Source organism: Schistosoma mansoni, chromosome 7 (assembly GCF_000237925.1).
Source record: "Schistosoma mansoni strain Puerto Rico chromosome 7, complete genome".
Lineage (NCBI taxonomy): Eukaryota > Metazoa > Platyhelminthes > Trematoda > Strigeidida > Schistosomatidae > Schistosoma > Schistosoma mansoni.
In genome coordinates, this window is record NC_031501.1 from 4,433,426 (window position 1) to 4,447,360 (window position 13,935).

The 13,935-nt window shown below is 35.3% G+C and overlaps 1 protein-coding gene across 1 annotated transcript in view; it reads right to left on the minus strand.

Moving 5' to 3' along the window:
- Smp_153100 (putative potassium/sodium hyperpolarization-activated cyclic nucleotide-gated channel) overlaps nt 1-13,935 on the minus strand; it is a gene marked incomplete at its 3' end in the record, with an annotated part of 104,042 nt that overhangs the window by 36,247 nt on the left and 53,860 nt on the right. The window lies entirely within an intron of this gene.

Here is a 13,935-nt window from a genome sequence, read left to right on the forward strand (position 1 = left end):
TAGAACGCCGTGCTTTTGCGCCGAATTTAGTATGATACCAACAAATTTCGGATGTTCGTTTAGGTGAACGAGATCGTGGTCTAGAACGTGATCTCTGTCTAAAAGGGGGTCTTACTTGTCTGGCCTGAACCGCTGCTACAGTGGTTTGAAGTGACTCAAGTTGATTCGTCAATTCAGATAATTGTCTTTGAATAGAGTTTAAGTAGCTGACATCAGCTGCTCCATACGGCTGCATCGTATTTATATAGTCTGGACTAAAAATACTGTCAGTAAAGTTAGGTGATGAACTACGAGTGGTTATTGGAACAGGATCCAAATCACTAAGCTTAGGTGGAGAGTACATTAGGTTGAAGATGAGCAAAAGTGTATTTTTTCACATTTTAATGAGAGAATCAAAAAGTTATTTTTTGAGGGTAACAATGATGTAAATTTATCATATTAACAAACTGTGTTCCTCCACCTAGTAATTGATTAGTTAGTGGGGAGTACTGATCTATTGAAGTTATTTACTATCTGACTATTAATCAGTGTAAATAAGGCTTATGATAGTAAGCATTTTCAGATAGTTTTTGGCTTTGCCAAATGGTAAGTCCACTATCTCTCTTTGATTGACTTATGTCAACTTTATTCAGTAGCAACAGTGATAACAAAGATTTTCGAAGTTTGTAAAACGTTTTGTTAATAAAATATTTTAAGGTTCACTTAGTTAAAAATAAACAACCATTTAATTTGATTGAATATTCTATGAAATTTGATTAAGTAATTCGATTCATATTGTCTACTGAGGAAACGTAAGGCAATATGTGGAAATTTTAAGAATCTGTATTTTTGCTCGAACTTAAGTAAATGCTATCCCATATTGTTGGGGATTGAGGATTTGATGATGATAACTTCAGATAATGAACAATCAGGAGATTCATTAAATGTGATTTGTGCGCAGTCAATAAATAATAGCTGAACGTTAACTACTGCAGACGGCAGAGAGTGAAGACTTGTAAGAGAGGCGGCCTCCTGGAATATCTGGGCTACCTGTTCCTGCCATCTAGATATTCCAACAATTCGTCTGTTTTCTTGTTTTTTTAATTCATCATTATGCCTATTAGTTTCATAACCTATTCAGGTGCGTTTGTTAAACATTAACGACAATTCGCTGTACAAGTTACAAGTCTCATACTAATTATTTATGATTTGCATGCGGGTATTAATGTTTCCCATTAAATAGAAGTGGAATAAAAACGTAGACAAATAAATTTATTGTGACCAAAAGAATGTTTCAGAAGTATTTACTTACTTGATTAGGCCTGTTACACACCGGGTATGAAGATATAATCGGATGACATAAACTGGGAGAAAGGAACAAAAATGGTGAGGGCTTTGCAAATTTATGTGCCTTCAACAAAATGGTTAAAGACTGTAAAATATTCTCCCGACAAGCTCACATATAAAGCTACATGGGACCCACCGGAATACACTGCAGATGACCAGAGCGATCATATTTGTATTACTAAAAAATTCAGGTCAGTGGAAGACATGAGAACAAAGAGAGGAGGTGACGTAGCTTCAGATTATCATTCGGTGGTTGCCAAGATAAACTATTGCTAAAATGCACTGAACAACTGGAGAAACAGCGCTACCAAGGTTTAATACAACCCTTCTTCGATATACTTACAAACTCATAGAATTGAAGACAGATCTCAGCAACAGGTTACAAGCCTTACAAGATTTACTGAAAGAATAAGAGACTAATATAGAGAACAACTGGGAAGAAATCAATGAAGCACTCATTTCAATGTGTCAGGATGTTCTGGGCCGTAAGAATCATCATCATAAGAAATGGATTTTTACAGAACCTCCGAGCAGCACTTAAGAAACGAAGAACAAGAAGACAATTAACAATAGTCGAACAAGGAAGAAGAAAGTCCGGGCACGGTTTGAGTATATAGAGGCAAAGAAGTCAGTGAAGGAGAACAAAGGAAGGAGATTTAAGCAAGTGCGGGAACTACAGAGGCACCACACCACTGTAAGTACCAGGAAAGCTTCTCAACAGAGTGTTGCTGAAAGATTCAATAGACACAAAACTTTGAGACCAACAATCTTAGTTCCGTAAGGATTGGTCGTGCACAGACTAAATCACGACACTACGGATCATCGTTGAGCAATCAATTGAACGAAATTTGTCACTATGCATCAACTTCCTTGACTATGAGAAAGTGTTTGACAGTGTAAGTGGTAGCAGGTTATGGATCCTTGTTTGAAACTATGGTGTACCTGAGGAGATCGTCGGCATCACACGGGACACATACGACGGACTACAGTGCAAAGTCGTGCAAGGAGGACGGCTGACTGATGCATTCCAGGTAAGAACCGGTGTCAGGCAAGGTTGGTTACTCTCTCCCTTTCTCTTTCTTCAAGTTGTTGACTGGATTATGAAGACCTCAGATCTCAAGGGAAGTACTGGATACAGAGGAAAGCTTTGATGCAACTAGACGATTTGGAACTCATAGATGATCTAACTCTTCTATCCCATACAGACAATACTATACAGAGATCATCAGCCCAATCACACTTAATGGAGAATCTCTGGCAGAGGTGAAAAGTTGTATGCATCTGGACGATATTATTGATAAACAAGAGGCTAACAGGAGTAATTACGTAAGACAGCAAGCGTATGCTTTATTTTTGTCAGGCTTTAAGTTTATTTCACATATCAATATAACCACATGTGGTTCACAGCTTGTCCTGTGCACCTCGATGTTGATTGGTTCTTGTTGACCTTAAATCTGTCATTATTTATTTCTTTGTTTTGGTTGTATCTTCCCCATTGGTTTGATTTTTGTTCCTGTTTCTGAATAATTTTCCTGATTGGTTGATAAATTGGATGGATTTCAATGTGCTTGTTTATTGCTGATTGACCTGAGTGTCAAGTTTCTAAAAATTCTCTGGTGCTTTTGGAATTGCCTCTTTCGAAAATCTCCACATTTTTCCAGTCGAATGTGTGTCCGCAGTTGTCCACGTGCATTGATCTGAGTGAAGACACGTCATGGAGTTTGACTGTTAACTGATGTTCATGCAGGCGAATATGAAGAGGGCGTCCACTTTGTCCGATGCAGTGTTTGTCGCAGTTGGCACAATTTATTTTGTAGATGATGTTTGGTTTGTCTCCTTTTGTCATTTCATCCTTTGGTTTGCGTAAGATTGAATGAAGGTATTTTGTTGGTTTGTGGGCAACACCTATTCCGAAGGTTTTCAGCAGTCTCGTTGTCGTTTCCGATATACCTTTTAAGTATGGTAAGGTTATCCTTTTGTTGATTTCTGTACTTGACTTCGTTTCTGATGATGGGTGTGGTTGGGTTTTTTTGATGAAATTGATTGGATAGCCGTTCTTTTGGAGGATGGTTTTCACGTATTTTTCTTCATTTTTTCGTGCTGTAGTTGTGTTGCAGCGTGTCCTCGTCCTCTTGAGCAAAGTTTGTAGGCATTTGATTTTGTGGGCTCTTCGGTTGTTGCTATTGTAGTTGAGAATTTGATCAGTGTGAGTCGGCTTCCTGTACACTAGAGTCTTCAGTTTACCTGTATCGGTTCTGGTGATTAATATATCTAAGAATGATAGCTTGTTGTTCGACTCTTGTTCCATGATGAACTTGGTGTCGCTGAAGACGTTATTGCTCTGCCTGTAGGTGTTTTCTAGTTCATCCTTTTTGACGATGACGAATGTGTCGTCTACTTAACGAATCCGAATTTTTGGTTTGATCACTGGTAGAATCGTGGTTTCTTGTTTCTGCATTACTGCTTCTGCGACGAGTCCTGATATTGGTGATCCCATTGGTGTTCCTTTTGTTTGTTCGTAGATTTTATTGTTGACTTGGAAATTTGTTGTTAGACATAAATATATCATTTCAAGTAGGCTTTGACTTTGAAGCTTCGTATATTTCGCGAGATTTCCGTCGTTGGTTAGAGGCAAGGACAGAGTTTCTTTTGCTAAGCTTGGTTCAATTGAAGTGGATAGCGCCGTTACGTTGGACGATATCATCAGCTTGTCGTCGTTGATTTGAATGTTCTTAATCTGATAAAGAAATTGTGTGGCGGATTTGATGGGGTGGTCCGACGAATCCACTAAATGTTTCAGTATTCGAAAGATTTCTCTTGACAAATGGTTCATCGGTGTTCCTGGTAGTACGACAATTGGACGTAATGGGAGGTTTGGTTTGTGTATCTTCGGTCTGCCGTAGAATCGAGGGAGTACTGGTTCATTGGGTTTCATTCTCCTTTGGTCTTGCTTTGTTATTTCTCCTGCTTTGACTAGCTTGTTTAAAGTTTTTGAAATACGATTGTCTAGCCATTTGACTGGATTTACGTCCATCAGTTTGTATATGCTTTTGTCCTCGAGTAGATCCTCGGCTTTCTCGATGTATTCTTCTTTGTCCATAATGACTGTGGTGCGCCCTTTGTCCGCTGGAAAATATCTTTTCTAGTTCTGAGTTTCTTTAAAGCTGTTTGTGCTTGTGAAGTCAGTTGGCTGTTGCCCTTCATCAGTTGAGTTAGTGGTTCTATAGTTTGTCTTATTTCTTGTCGCGTTTCCTCACTTATTCCGGAAGTTTTCAGTGATGACTCTAGTGCTGCGAAGAATTCTAGTTTTGAGGGATCGCTTGTATTGTGTATCCGTTATCATTAGATGTACCATTTTTCTTTCACTTTGCTCATCTATTCTCCGTCCCAATGGGCAGTTGATTGGAAGTCTGTATCTTACACGTGTTGGTAGAACAAGCTGGCGAAGACACTCGTGGGGAAAATATAGTTGTTCTCGAGTGGAAGCTTGCCTTTTGGCGAAATTCTCCCATTTTCGAACAACGAGAAGCGTACTACGCGCATATGATTTTGAGATGGTGGAGAAGATTCGTAGCTCAAATGGATGATTTTGATGGAGTTTTGTTCTCTGAGCTGGATGGTTTGGTCGTGAAGCTTTCATCGTCCTTCTGAACGACATCATCAGCACAAACTTCGGGTAGAAGTGAAGTGTTTTAATTTCTCCACATGTGGTTCACAGCTTGTCCTGTGCACCTCGATGTTGATTGATTCTTGTTGACCTTAAATCTGTTATTATTTATTTCTTTGTTTTGGTTGTATCTTCCCCATTGGTTTGATTTTTGTTCCTATGTTTCTGAATAATTTTCCTGATTGGTTGATAAATTGGATGGATTTCAATGTGCTTGTTTATTGCTGATTGACCTGAGTGTCAAGTTTCTAAAAATTCTCTGGTGTTTTCATGTTCTTATTCCATTTTTACTGTGTTGATCTTTTTTTCCAATCAAACAGATCATTAATCAGAAACTACTGCCTGCTTCCCATATAAATATATGATGCTGGAGTCAGAAAAAGAGATAGGCTTGTTGTTGCAACAACAACCAAACCAAACCATACTTGTTGGAGAAGCTCTGGATGAAGTGGATACTTTTACGCACCCTGGCAGCTTCGTGGATAAACAAGGAAGATGTCATGAAAGGACATCATTCCTATAACTGAAAAACATCTGGAACTCAAAAGAATTGTCAGCAAACACGAAACTCAGAATTTTCAATACAGTAGGTTAAGATATTTTTTTGTAAGAAGCCAAACCATGGTGAACTACAGTAACCGTCATCAAAATGGTACATGCGTTTATATACAGTCATCTATGCAAGATATTTTAGAGCCTTTGGTCAGACACCGTCGTCAATAACGTATTATGGGAGTGAACAAACCACCTTCCAAATGAAGAGGAAATTAGGAAAATATGTCAAATGACAATAGATCACACTTTATGATTGTCTTCAAGATGGATCACAAAGCAATCCCTAACTTGGAGTACTCATAGCTGAAGGAAAACGATCAGACCGAGGATCGAATCTCTCAAGGGATTGGATGCAGAAATAAAGAGAATAAATGGCACTTGAGAACGAATGAGAAGGACAGTCCAGGACAGAGTTGGTTACACATCTCTGGTCAGCTGCCTTCATTCCAAGAGGGGTGACAGACGAGGAATGTTAGTGGCAATATCAACAACAACAATGTTACAAACAATTAATACTAAGTTTTGCATTTACGTAAACTATAAAATACTTTTTCGATGGTCCTGTGAAATGAAGATACAAGTATTTGAAAATGCTTTTTCCAAAACTTATAGTATTGTGACTACTCATTAGTCTTTTTAATGGTTCAGTATATAAGTGCTTTTGAGACTATCAAACATGGATAAAAGATCGCGATGAAAATGTTAAGTTTATAAAGTGATGGAATGACAAAAAGGCGAAATATAAGTCATTGAATATTTAATTCACAGAACTGTATTAGGGTGGATTTTGGACTTATTTAGGTTCAATAAGTAAACAACTTTTTGTAGGAATTACATCTTAATGATCGGAAGCACGCTTTTCATTAACTGTAATAAAAATAAAACGAACAATGTTTTCCGTAGAATTATATCAAGCTTAAAATTTATAAGACAGTATATTACTTTGGAATTATTGAGATCGGTATTTATCTTAGTGAACAGATAAGTACCGCTTTTAAATCGAAGTAAACCTGTCTTGGTAGTGTTTATAGGCCAAAAGTATTGTTTAATACACAATTTTCTATTGCTATTAATATCGTGAGTTCCCTCGTTCATGTGCTTCATAATATTGTCATCTTACTTTGTCTGCTCGAATCTATGAAGCTTATTTCAATGTATTAATGAAGACAACTGAAAACATTGTCTGATATAACAAATGAGTTGTGCTACTAACCATTACTTTTTGAATGGTATTTCCAAACGAAATAAACACTACCATGCACAGGGATTTAAAGTGGAATTTCAAACAGAGTTTTTTGTCAATTTTTATAATTAGTCATAATTAGTCATAAAAATTTGCTTAAAAATCCCCATAGAACATTCTAAAACAATGAGTATTGGAGCGAACAATTGTCTCCAATAACTTTGTTATCAAGATCTACAATTATAGGTGTATAATTATTGTGTGATACAAAGAATGTTTTTGAACGGAACTATGCTATGGGTTAAAAAAAGACCAACTTTTGCATCTGTTGAGGTACAAATGTAAAACAGAACAATAGGTGGGAGATAAATACATATATTACGAGAAGTTACAAAATATTTACACAATACACATACGTGGCCTTCAATTTTCTATTTGCATCTTCCATTAGGTTCTGATATCCGAATCGTCTTCTCCACTGGCCTCAAAGTGTTCAGCTGACGCCGTGTTTCGATTCACTAAAACTTTTCACTCCATCCGATAAGTATTGCAATTTCGACACCACGTCCCGCTACACAACTTATAAACAATGTTTTGGGTAGCGTCATTTATATAAATGCTTCAAAAATGTGTCATTTGTAAATCAGAAGACCGTATACAAAAGTTCAGAATAATTCGTTGTAAGTTGTTAAATTATGGTCGATATAATTACCAGCAAACAAGTCGTGCGAATAAAATGCATTGTAGTAGAATTTTATCGGGTAATGGAAATATTGGTATTAATTATTACAATGACGTCGTGTGAACATTCTGTATAGTAGGAAAGGTGTCACCATGCTAATTGCAATTAACAGTTTATTAAAATTAAAGATGACTGTGTAGATGAAGAAAGTGATAGGGCAGATGTAAACATAAATGGAATTGGTGGGGTGGTTAAGGGGTTCAATTTTATGTTATTTTTTTTGAAGGATTTACTGACTCTGATAAATTCTCAGGATGCGACACCAGGTGTTCTCACGATCCAATCTCACAGGAAAATAATGTATATATCTACACTAATAAGATGTAGGAGATAACGGTGAGCTGCAAAATCACATTACATCCTTTGTTGAATTTCACGAATCATAGGTTTCAACTAATCAGTTTACAACAGTGCACCATTGACTGTAAATTGATGGATTATTACATGCAACAAGAAAATGTGTTCCTAATTAGATTAGTCATACTGATCTAAAAGTTTCTATGTTCTGGTTGTCTACGTCTGTATACTGTTTTGACTGAAGACAGCCAAAATGAAATGTTCTTCCATTTATACACAAAGGTTACTGATCACTGGTGAAAATTATGTTTGTCAGCCCATCCATGGTAACTATATTGTACCAACCAAGTGAGCATGTAGATAGTAGTTCAAATGACTCAGTATAACCTTTACGTGATTTAAATGATTAAGGCCGCGTGATCCACTTAACTTAGTGTGAACGTCCGTAACTAAAACGCTGAATAAAGAGTACGAGTTCTGTTGAAATCGAAGATACTCTTAGCTGATAAATGTCGACCAGCATAAAATCAAGGTCAAGTATGGTTCTAAACACCTGAGATCAACATCTATATAAGACATTGCTTGCTCATTCGGGACAAAGATTTATGTTGTCCAATGGAATTTGTAAACTGTAAGGTTAGCGAATGCTAAAAATTGCTAGTAAAGACAATATCTTTTATGAGTAGAATTAAGTTCGACTATCAAAACGTTCGGTAGTTGCATGCACAAATTATCGCAACTATTAGAGTTGGTAAATCTGATGTACCATGTGCATCAACATAAATTTATGAGAATGACCCATAGAAGTAAAAATTATTTCAAGTCATTTCTGAACATAGTAGTAAGTAAAATTTTACGAAGGCTTAGGTTAACTATGGAGGTTCTGGAAACGATCATTAAAATTTTAATATCATGTAGCTTACTGAATAATAACAAATAGATGGTCTTGTCTAAAATTATTAATAATATTGAAAACTAAAGGGATTGATTGGTGCCTTATAATAATCTCGCAGGTCACAAAAATAAGGAAATATAACCAAGTTTAATCCATGAGAGCAACAGATATATGTGATGATAATTATGAATTAACTTAACATAAAACAATTGTCGAAAACATTGAGTTATTTTGAGAGGTGAAATAAATGTCAAAATATTTAACCCGTGAGAGTTTGGAAACTGAAAGTTAATTAGTGTATTAGAAAGAATATATATGAAACATCAATTATTATCAGATAATGACCACAGGTAAAAAGATATAAATTATTGTAAACTAAATAGACATAATTACGAGGTACCTATTAACCGAAGTTTCATATATTTCTTTATTCTTCATGGTAAGCTACAACCAATTAAAGCAAATGAATGATAATGAGAAAATAGATTAAAATATGTTTCTACGGAATTCATTATTCTAAGTGAATGTTCATTTTGTTAACAAATTTAAAATCATGTTTAACTAAAAGCCTTTCAATAGGGTAATTTTACAGTAAAATATATTATTTGTTTATCATCCTGAAGATGACAAGACTTAGTTTATGGACGGTTTTGCGAACTTCTGTTTGTTTCGAGTTTATGTATGAACATCACTTAAAAGAAATGGTTCTTAGTTTGTCTAGGCAAAGGTTTTATTCGTCTAGTTCAAACTCCCAACAGAGTTCTGCCTCTAGTCTTATCTTACTCAACCTTGCACTCAATAAGCCAGTAATCATCTCATTTATCAGTTGGTCTAATTTCAGTAATCTACATATCCCTAACTAAATCTTCATTACCCGACTCCATCACAAATATCCAGTATCTTTTTGACAGGCTAGTGGAAACCAGTTAATTTCTTTTATTTACTTTTTGATGTTAGAGTACTCTTTCAAGCTTGCCGTCGTCTGTGTCGTCTAGTGTGAGTACATAAGCCACTTGGTTTGACTTATCCTAAGAAATTTGGCAGTTGTTTGGAGGTTAGTGTGCGTTGATTAAAAACGAATGCATTTTTTAGGGCAGTGGAGTCGCTAGAACCAGCAGCCATCAAGTTAATGCTCAACCGACTGGTTGTTTATAATATGGAAGACTTTAGATTTAAATAGAAAGAGGGAAGGCAGAGGCTGTATACACAAATACATTTAATTTGTTGAACAAAAGAAATAAGTACGTAAATATATAAAAAAGACATGTAAAGAGAAATCTAAAAAGATAAGATTATACAGAGTGTTACTAATGGTAGTAATGAATAATGAATGGCGCAAGTATGTTGATAAGTGCAAAGGGATATTTCCCTGTAAGTCCATATGGTTAATCAATGTTCCATGTAAATAACTGTTTAGCTTGAATAGGTACATGGTTATCGAGTTTCTCCTTAAAACTGTCCACCTAGGGGGCTGCAGTCACATCGGCTGAGAAAGCGTTCAAAGTAGTGCCGAGAAAACATGTGACCTGACCTGATTGTTTTCTTTTTTTAAGAGCTGTTACGATGTTGCATACCACGATCAGGTCGCTAATTATTCTCCTGTAACTTAGCGAGTAAAGTCTCAAGAGGTAAAGTCAATCTTCATGGACTTTTACCCTTATTCTCAAGAATAACATTGCTTCACACCAGTTTACTCAATTCAGGAGAATCATGCACCCTCTGAAATGGAAAAGTGCAAGAAACTTTGTGAATTTTGAGATGTGTGAGTTGATTAATCAAAAAAGCTCAGAAGTCAGAATGCCTAGCTGCATTCAAAGGTAATAGAGAATAGTGTAGAATTTTTCTGGATCCTCCTGATATTTGTTGCTGGTTTCTAATATTTCTGTGAACAACAAATCGACATCACTACACGTCAGTGTTATAGGGAGGCAACTCTTGAAGAAGTAGAAGATCCGGTGCTCCTCTCTTGTTTGAAATATCATCTTCTAACGCTTCTGGAAGTTGGATGTCAAACTGTTGTTTCTGTCCACTGTTTCAGTAGCACTAGGCCTCTTTGTAGCTATTGTGAACTTCCTTTATATTTGTTAGCTTTTCATAGTTCAATATTTTCTGCTTCCATGAAAACATGAAATGAGGTTTTTCGAGGTCATTAATAAATATGAGCAGGAATAGAGGTCCTACTATGTCTCTGTGTTCTACTTCAAGAACTGACGCTCTCTAGTTTAAGCGCAATTTACTCACCTCGTCATAGCGTCCTCATTCCTGTGGATAGTTCTCTAATGAGAAGAAAGGTGCACCCGTGAATGCCATCTATATTATACTAGCTACTAAGATATCAAGTTCTGTGACGAAGTTTTAAGACAACGAATACAGTACATCAGGGAGATGATTAGTATTTCCTACCAAATGCTAAATTCATGGAATCTGAGGGGTATTGAAACAGATTGTTTAGTGGGTGCCAAAGGATATCTACTACATCTATACTCTTCGAAGTTTACCAAGAGATTGTTGTAGCCTCTTGTTTTAAATATCTGATCGAACCCTATATATGGTAATAGGAAAAACACCATAAATGAAAGACATATTTAATATATCAGGGGGGTTTAGATGTTCCGAATTAAAGGTTGGAAGTTCGTAAATTTTTATTATTGGTGAGAAGCCTAAAGGTCACGTCAAACTACAGTAATGCGCAAAAAACCAAGGGTGGCATTCGTTTACTAATCGGTTTTTGTGACCTACTACACCAATTTTTGTTATTTGTTCTTATCAACTGTTCATTACTAAGATTAAACATCTTTTGTAAATGTTTTTGTGAGTATGTCTTTCTTTCTACTTACCCGTGTTTTATACTTTGTATAGTTTAATAATATTAAGATATTGACTAATTTGACATCTTGAGTAGGTTCCTGCTGCCTCTCGTCTATCCGATTTCCATATTCGCTGCTCTCTACTCATTCATCTGGTATACAAATGCATGTGTGACATATTGAGTCTTAAGCATATTTCGTGTTCGACTTCCGTTTTCTACGTTTTATCAACATAATCAGTCGACAGAATATATGAAAAGTTAAAATTAGGATATAAATATTATTATCCCTATTTCAATCATCGTCATCACTCATTGTAGTCAAATGATGATTATAAAAGTTTCATCAACATGTGAACAATTTACTTGGCGTTTACATTAGTTTAATATCCTTTACATAATTCATAATATTTCATAACTTACGTAGATTTTGATGGCGTTAATAATTACACTATTGTTTCTTGGGCCTACTGTTATATAATATTTATTCTAAATTGTGTAACCGTGGGTTCAACTGATCCATAGACTGATTTAATTATGTATTACAGACAAGTCATTTAGACAATTACAAATACTAACGAATTGTTTTTTTCAACAATTTTAAACTTACAAAGTAATGTACTTTGGGAAATTCGTTGCGTTTAAATATGATTATTTATTTGATTAATAATTGCGGCAACTAGGAGGAATTTTCACGGAACAATGGGCAGACGAAAGTATGCTTGTCACTGTATTTATTTATAAAAATTAGTCACCAGTTAACTACAAAATGATTATTGAAAATATAGTGGGAAAATATTATGTACAATGATTCGGAAATTGTCACACCACACAAGGGATTAACAAATGGCAAACAGTAGCCTTGGAGATTCGGAATGAGAACAAATTGCTTATGTGCATACAAACGATGATTTGATTTTCTAACGATCAGCGCTTTCACAAGCTGAAGACTGTTTTATTGAGGATTTCTATGCAAATTTTTAAAAGTTGTTGTAATTTCTATCTTATGGACTGTTTCTCTTACTTATCTCTCTTGAGTTTAAATAAGCATTCGATATTAACTAGTCCTGAAGCCATTTAGGCTCATGTTCCGCCCCCATTGATTTCATTATTAAACTACTCATAGCTATATATGTGTCTACTTATATGAATTAATAAATGCAATGCGATGCACTGTAATCGTCTAAGTAATGTTGAGTACTGTCTGGGATAAACAGTTTGACGATCTCAATGGCAATGAATTTAACAGTACAATATGAATTCGTGATTGGTAATTTCAGGCTATTTCAAAGTTATATTGTTTTCCCTTCTGTGTTATAAAGTGGTAGAAAGATTTTTTCTTTGAAATTATGTTAAAGAGAAGTTAGATATTCAACTGACTGCGTTAAAAATGCACTTCAGATTAGTATTTAAACTGGTAGTTTTTATTTGATTCAGTCTTACCAAAAGTTCAGATATGTTGAGTTCTGATAATGCAATACCTTGCCATGCCAAGTTTGTTTAACAACGGGCAGAATGTATGAAGGATTGAGTGCCGGCTAGTCGAGGTGGGTTTCATATAAATAGCTTATTTTGTAGTGTTATCCGCTTTTTAACTCAGAAGCATATCTAAAAATGTCCGTTTTTTTGGTATTTTCTCCTACAACAGTTGATACGATGTTATTCTGTGCATTACTGGGTCTATCTAAGGATCAAGCCATGTCGAAATCTTTAACACATGATATGAATTTATCATCCACAAATCTCTTGCAATAAGTAGCCCTACTGATGATTCCAGTTTTAAATTTTTCAACCCATGACAATGTAAACATTACCTTGGAGCAGTTCTAAAAAAATAGATATTGGTACGCCTTCAACCTGTCGAATACGTTCACACTCAAAAGTGAAATTGTTAAGAAAAATGTTTATTGTCTCATATGTGATTTTCGATTTCAATAAAGATACATGTGCTTTCATTGCAAAACACTTTTTCTATGCATCAGCCATCTACATGTTTTTTGAAAATTTAGATATACTTTTCAATCTTTTTTTCCTTACTTAATCATTTGGTTTAAGTAATCTATTCTTAACTCGAGTTTACTCATATTTTTATATTCTACTCATAAACTTGTGTACTCATTTATGGTAATCAACCAACTGAGTAATTGTTACATCCACTGTACATTAGATTACTCTCTTAAAATTTACAGCTATCAACAGTAGACAAATCCAACTTCTTTCCAGCAGTTCAGTCCCAACAACGGGGAAAAATTAAAATCAAAACCATTATGATAAGTAGAGGTCTAAATAGTTCCATATTAAATTATCGTCCAATGACGTTTCAGATTTTGATCTGACCATATCTATCTTTGAGAAGTTAAATTGCAATGCTTTCTGCAAAGAAATTACCATCAGATTATTTGGTGATACACTGAGACCATCTAATTTTAGTCTGACATTTTTCCAATCGTTATTTCAGAACTTA